Below are 8,097 nucleotides of genomic sequence, written 5' to 3'. Positions count from 1 at the left end.
TTCCGAAAATGCATATCCGGACAAGTTCATATACGTTATGGAGATACATTTCTGGACACGACATAACTTTTTTCATTAAAAATGGAAGATTAATATGAGCAATGCAGAGTAAAAAGAAGAAACTTTACCTGAAATTCTATCTTTTTCTGCTCCCTATGATGTGATGAGCCAAAACGATGAAGATTTAAAGTGAAAAAATTGATTGAGAATGAATGGTTTTTAGGGTGAAGGTTTTAGTTGAAAACCAACTATGTCAACAATGATTGTGTGATCATGCAACTGTTTTTTTATCAGATATTTTTGGAGATGCATCTTCGGAAATATCTGATATACAAAGGTGATGTAAATTTCAAAATCCTGCCCATAATTTTGTAGATGCATCTTCAGAATATCTACTAAACTATTAAATAACTAAGGTCTTTCTTAAAATGTTCCAGAGATACATCTTCGAAATAAAAATTACTCAACATATATGGCACCTTTCAAAACGACCTTACTTGAGTGTGCAAGATGTGCGTCTAGAGATGCATCTCCGGAAATGGGGACATTTATGGAAATTCATGTGATGCAGTAAAAAAATCTAGGGTGCTTTAAGAAATTTTCAATATTTTTTTATTTAATACATGTTTTAGTCCCTTAATTTAATTCAACGTTTCACTTTAATCTCTTAATTAAAAAATTGTATATGTTAGTCCCTTAAAAGCATTTTCGTTAGTCAAATTGGTTATTTCTGTTAAATTTTATAAAAAACGTTAACTAATGCAGGTGTGGCTATTTAGTCAGGTGTATTTATTTGACATGAGTTTTTTGGTTATCTGGAATTTATTATTATAATTGGTTATTGTTAAAATATGTTTGTTAAAAAATAAAGTAACCCTAGTTTTGTTCAAAGTTGAGACATGTTATCGAAAGAACAAAGAGATTACGAAAAGAGAGAGGTATAAGAGACAGCGAGGATGATTGAAACTCTAGATTCAAAAGCCAAATATAGTTTGAGAGAGACGAAAATCCCAAATTTTGTTTGAAAAGTAATGAATGGAGACAAAGACAAGTAGTGAAGACGAATATGATGCGTAAGCCCTAGCTTTCCTGGAAGATGAAGAGGTTTGAAGAGAGACGAAAATCGTAGAATACTCACCTACATTGTTCATTTCCATTCTTCAATAGGTACGTACATTATCGTCTATAGCATGTTAAAAGTCGTACCTTTATGTTTTATGTATCTTCTTCACTGATTTTGTACATATTATTTAGGTTGAATATGCAATGGATAATACATTTGAGTGTATTGTACATCATGGGGTGAGTTTATTGAGTTCACAAAATTAGGTTATAAGGGGTTAGAGAAGGTTTGGAAACGTGACACTAATTACTGAAGTTATTTTGAAGTATTGAGTGGTTTGAAAGACTTAGGCTATCCAAAAGTGGATAGTAGGTGGTATCATAATGCAATTTATATTAATGAGATTGTTCTACTAAAAGATGACATGGGTACCAAGAGGATGAAAACCATTGTAGTGATTAATGGGAATGTGCATTTATGCATTCTCTAACCATTCTGACAACATGATATAATTGAATATCCAATACTTCCACTTAAGTATAATGTTGTAAGACCCAATTAAAAAGAAGAATAAAGGGTTGTATTGGGAAATGACAATTTTGAGGTAGTGACCCAAATAAGAATTGATGAGTGTTTCTTAAAGGGTTATTATGGAGAACAAATACTAGAAGCCATTGGTAGGGACCCAAATGATCAAATGTTGCCAATAACATTTGCTATTGTGGAAAGTGAAGCCAAGGATTCATAGAGCTTGTTTATGAAACTGTTGACAACTAATTTGGGAGGTGTCAGGTTATGCAAGACATACACATTCATAAGTGATCAATAAAAGGTGTGTTTTCTTTTTTTTTTCATTACTTTTTTATTTGAAGAAATTTCTGTTTTAATGTGTTTTATGTTTTTAATGATTTCTATGTTTTAACTGGATTTTAGGGACTACTTCCAGCATTTGGGGAGTTTCTCCTAGGGGTTGACCAAAGATTATGTGTTAGGTGATATCTGCATTGGAGAAACCCCTTAAATGTGTTATAGTATTCAACTTAAACCCTTAACTATATTATAGATTTCACTTCTCCCACTGCATATTATGTGTTACTAAATTTACTTTATTGTGTGTTGCTAGACATTTATACAACAACTTCAGGAAGAAGTTTCCAAGTATTAAACTAAAAGAACTAATGTGAAAGGCTCTAACTGGTAGTTTTTCAAATGCTTGGGAAAAGGCCATGCTTGAAATTAAGGCAGTTAATGAGAAGGCATTCAAGCATATACTAAAGATTCCACCAAGGTACTAGAATAAATCAAGGTTTAATACAACTCCAAGATGTGACACTCTGGTGAATAACATGTCAGAGGCATTAAACTCAGTGTTTGTAAGTGCAAAAGTCAAGTCTGTTGTCACTATGATTGAAGAAATAAAAGTATATATTATGCTTAGGTGGGAGCCAAATAAGAGAAATATTTCCAAGAATGAAGGTAACATTCTACCAAATATCAAAAAGAGGTTAGCAAAGGAGTCACACAAAAAACCACTGAATTTTTGGGTAAATGTTAAATTATAAAGCTTTGTAACTTATGGATTAGTTTACAATTGGACTGTGTTGTGATTTAAACACGTGTTTACAAGCGTGCATGTAAATATGAGTATGAGGTTAGGCATATATCACACAATGGAGAAAAATACACAGTTAATCTGTCAAGAAATGAATGTTCTTGTAGAAGATGGATGTTGATATGGCTGTCATGTTGTCATGCAATTTCATGCATGAATGATCAACACTTATAAATTGATGATTTTATGCCTGGCTGTTATAAAATGAATGATATGAGGCTTGTTATGCATCAATGCTTTATCTAGTCAACGAGCAAACTTTGTGGACCAAAATAGAGTGTGTTGATGTTCAGCCACCACCCATAAAAAACAACATGGTAGGCCCAAGAAGAAAAGGAACATGGAGGTTGGATAAAGGGTGAAAGAAGATTCACAACTAAAGCAGGCAAGATTTGGAATCAAATGCAGTATGTGCCATATCGATGGCCACAACAAGGTTACATGCAAACTGCCAATGCCAACACCAAATGACCTGCACCTTCAAGTCATGCAACACAAGCACCCCCAAATTAATCAACACCAATTGATTCTACACATTCATGTCGGGCAACACCAACACCTCTAAATCAAGCAACACCAAGTGACTCAGCACCCCAAAGTTAACCTCTTCCAAAGAACAAAATAAGACTTCAAAAGGGGCCAAAAGTAGTTTTAAGCCAACCATAACTATGTTTATCATTTTTGTTTCCAGTATTGTTTATAGTAGTGTCTTTGAACAACTTATGTAATATCGTCTTGGTTTATTTTGTAGGATATGTTAATGACACCTTATGACAATCTTGTTTAATTCCATGACTATTATATGAATTTCTCATTTAATGAATACAATTTGTTAATGATAATTTCAAATGTCCTAAAATTCTATATGTCTCTCTGACATGAATCTTTGTTGGAAAATTCTGATATGTTTGATGACAAAGGCTGTAAAACAGTTTCACATTAGTCCCTTTACTTCATTCATTGTATCATATTAGTCAATTAACTTCATTAATAGTATTAGTTTAATCCCTTAACTTATATTAATGGTTCCATTATAGTCTCAATTCCAGTGTTTCATATGTGTGCTTTTTTATCGGGTTATATCCCAGGATTTTATACTAGTGTTTTTATTATGTTTTACTAAACACAATTTGTCAAACATAAATTTTTAAAGGCAACATATAATTGAGCACAAATAGTTTAGATCAAAAACATTCATAACAACAACTTATTTTACACCTAGATTTGAAATACTAAAATCACATAATAAACTAACACTATTTAAAACCACAAGATTCATCCTTAAACTCAAAATCCCAACCATCATTGACATTTTCAACCATACTCTTGTGTAGACAACCTCACTCTTTAATTTCAAAAAAAAAAATTTGCCTTTCAATCTTCAAATCCCTTTCATCAACAATTTCATAACCTACCACTTGAAGAAGTTACAACCCTTTTCCATGTTATTTATGCAATTTATACAACCCCAAATTTTTTGCCAAAGTTCACACTATTCATATCACGTGCAGTACGAAGAACACGTTCCTCTTGACAAAAACACTCCCTGCTTTTGTTTCTACGAATTACAGATCCAACTGTTCCAAAGCTTTGTTTGTTTGACACTGAAGCACAATTTGAATTCTTGACATTGGAAAGAACAATTGAAGAAGATGAATATTGAAAAAAAAAGATGTACAAATCCTATAAAACGCAACAATAAAAGAAATAAGAATTTAACACATCAAAAGAAGGAAGAAGGAAGATGAAACTTGAAGAAGATGATAAACTAACCCTAGCAAAATAAGCAAGAGGAGGAACATGAACGCATGAATTGGAAACGAGAGAAGTATAAACCCCACTTTATAATACATATGTTAACTCAGATTTTTACCATTTGCATTATTGTCATGCCACGTCTGCATTAGTTAACCTTTTTTTTTCCCACAAAATTTAACGAAAATGACCAATTTGACTAACACAAGTGTCTTTAAGGAACTAACATGTAACCTTTTTTTTAGATACAAGACTGAAGTAAAATATAAAATTAAGTTAAGGAACTTCGTGACTAATTATGCCAACTTTTTTCTAGAGAATTGCTCATGGCGTTCTAAGCATTGCTTCCCTACCCTAGTGAAAAAAACCAAAACTACTCATAAAATCCAGAAATGCATTTCATGGCGCACCCTAATCACATACATTTCAGTCATTTTTGAGCCACACCCCAATTATATGACTGAATTTATTCCAGATATGTATCTTCGTATACCTTACGAAGGTGCATTTTCAAATCCTACTGAACCAGAAACAAATGCGGAAACGAAATAAATGCATAAATGGAGATAAATTAATATTGATAACATAAAAAAACGAAACATTACATAGATAATAATTAACATAAATAAAAAATAATTTAAACATCAAGATGAACATTTCAACATCTTCAATTAATCTTGCAATCGTCACATCCAGCTTGATCAGATCTTTTATTTTGTAACGAGTAAATGTATTCCACATATCTAAGGCAAACAACAATAAAAAATAATATAAAAGTAACATTTTGAAATGAACACTGAACTATTTTGAAAATGCACTTCCATATGAATTCATCTAGAATCCGAAAATGCATTTTCAGATTAAACTTAACTTTTTCAGCTCAAAAACCAGATTAATGTGACCAATGAGGAATAAATAAATGATCTATACCTTAAATTTCAGCTTTTTTTGCTCCTTTTGATGTGACGAAATACAAGAATGAAGTTTTTGAGTGCAAAACTTGATTGAGAATAAAAAGATTTTTTATAAGGATTTTAAGAGAAAATGATATTTTATCTTGAGGAAGAAGAGCATGCATGGTCCTGTTTTATTAAAAATCATGTTTGAAGAATTTAGAAATGAACTTTCAAGGTTATAGTAGCTAACATGCACATGTGGCGTATTTTTAAATTTCCGCTTCACAACTCCGAAAATGTATCTTCAGAATTGTCATTGAGTTGATAATTTAGAAAAAAACTTTCATGAAGTGAGTGTAAAGATGCATTTCCAGAGTAAGTTTTAGAAAAATATGAGGCGAGACTTAGTTAAGACGTCTTTTGATGAGACTTAAGGTGCGTTTGGAAATGTATTTCCGAAATCAAAAAGACATTTTCGAACTTTCATATGTTGTTTTTCCATTAATTAGGTGAGATAATTAATTTCCTTTTTTATTCTAAATCAAAAATTTATAAGTTTCTCATTAATATATTTTTAATATAAAACACCCGATTTTAAAAAATCAGGAAACCATATAAATTTTAAAAGATAGATAAAATAACTCTCAATTTTTGTAATGTTGAATATTTTTTTCAAACATCTTAAGTATATAACTAAGGGTGTTCAAAATCGAACAAACCCAATAGAAAACCGCAATTCAAACCAAACTAAAGTGAAACCACAAAAAAAAACGCATTTGGTTTGGATATGTTTAGGTTATTTTTTAGTAAAACTTGCGGTTTGGTTTGGTTTCCGGTTTGTATTTTACAAACCGAACTAAACGAAACTAAACTGTATTATGTTATAAGCCAAACATCACTTATCCTATATTCAACCTAAAACTAAAATTTATTACGCATTAACCTTACAAATATTCTCTTACTCACACTTAAAGTTTTAGTTTCAACCTTCTCAAATCTCTTATAGTAGTATCACACATTCTTCTCATATTCTTTTTCATATATGTTTCACATCTTCTACTCTAATCTCGCATCTCTTATGTTCTTTCTTTTTAATCTTCTCATTTGTATGTTATTGTTTTCTCTTCCAATTACGTTTTTATCACACATTTTTTCTCTAATCTCGCATCTCTTAAGATCTTTCTTTTTCATCTCATTTAATCTCTCATCTCATGTATTTTTTTCTTTTTTTATTATAATATTTTTTTTAATATTATTTTATGCATAAATGACTAAACAAAAAGTTATGTTGATTTCTATAGGTATGACTCAATAAAAATCTTATAAAAACTGAATCAATCGAACCAACTCAAACCGTATTTGTTTGATTTGTGTTGATTTGATTTTATTTCTAAAAGTCAACCGAGCTAAATCGAACCATGCACTCTTGCGGTTCAGATGATTTTTAGCGTCAAAACCGTCCAAATCGCACCGTGAACACACATATATGCAACTAACTCTACCGTTTTTAATAGTTTGTTAGTTAAAATTATATCTTATAGGTGAATAGATGAGATGTTACAAATTCAAATTCATGTTCGTGCGGTGATAGTCATGTTCATACGATTTTTATTATTTTAAATCTCACTTTTGAGCTTCACATTTATAATAATAAAATTTATTTTACATTTTTGATTGTTTTTTTGGATTTTTTTAAAAAATTACAAAATAATTATGAATATAATTTTAAAATTTATTCACAATTATATTTTGGTTAAACATTTTTCTTTCTTGAAAATTTTTAATTTTTTTTAATGAAATATGAAGAATTCAGAATTTAAAATTTTTGGAATGTTTTTAATGTAATGATTTTCTTGAAATCATTTAAAACTTTAAAGTGTTAATGGACATGCATCGTCAGAATTTTTTTTTACACGATCGTTCAATAAAATATTACCAATCTACCCAATCAACAACCTCCAGTTCTTTAGGAAGTTCTCCTTGAACCTGATAATTTCCAACTGCCTTTTTAAGCAAAGACACATGAAATACAGGGTGAATCTTGGATTGAGCTGGTAACTCCAACTTGTAAGTCACCTCTCCAATCTTCTGAAGAACCTTAAAGGGTCCATGAAAGCAAACATCTAATTTTTTATTGATATGTTTGACCACAAATTGTTGCCTATGAGGCCTTAACTTCAAAAAGACCCATTCACCCACCTCAAACTTCAAATCCCTTCTTTTGTTGTCACCATACTTCTTCATTTGTTGTTGAACTCTAAGCAATTATGCCTTCAATTGTTTCAAGGCTTCATCTCTTTCACTGAGTTCAAGAGCCACATCGGCCACTTTAGTTTCATTACGTAGAAATCTCAACAAGTTAGGGGGTCGTCTGCCATAAACTACTTCAAAAGGGGTGTTACACCAAAATTCAGCCCATGGGATCTAATGTGACCATGTCTTAGGTTGTTCTGAAGCAAAACATCTCAAGTAACTTTCCAAACAACTATTAATGACCTTTGTCTATCCATCCGTTCAGGGTGATAGGCAGAACTCATCTTCAAACTTGTACCACGTACTTAAATAGTTCACTCCAAAAATGACTCATAAAAATTGGATGTCTATCACTGGTGATGGAAAAGGGAATACCTTACCGCCTGATTAATTCTTTAACAAACAGTTCAGCAATAAATTTCGCACTATAAGGATGTTTAAGCAAAATGAAATGGCTATACTTAGACAATCTGTCTACAACTACCAATACTGCTTCAAACCCTTAAACTTAGGTAACC

The sequence above is a fragment of the Lathyrus oleraceus genome, chromosome 3 (assembly GCF_024323335.1).
Source record: "Lathyrus oleraceus cultivar Zhongwan6 chromosome 3, CAAS_Psat_ZW6_1.0, whole genome shotgun sequence".
In the NCBI taxonomy this organism is placed as follows: Eukaryota; Viridiplantae; Streptophyta; class Magnoliopsida; order Fabales; family Fabaceae; genus Lathyrus; species Lathyrus oleraceus.
Note: the sequence above shows the minus strand (reverse complement) of the source record.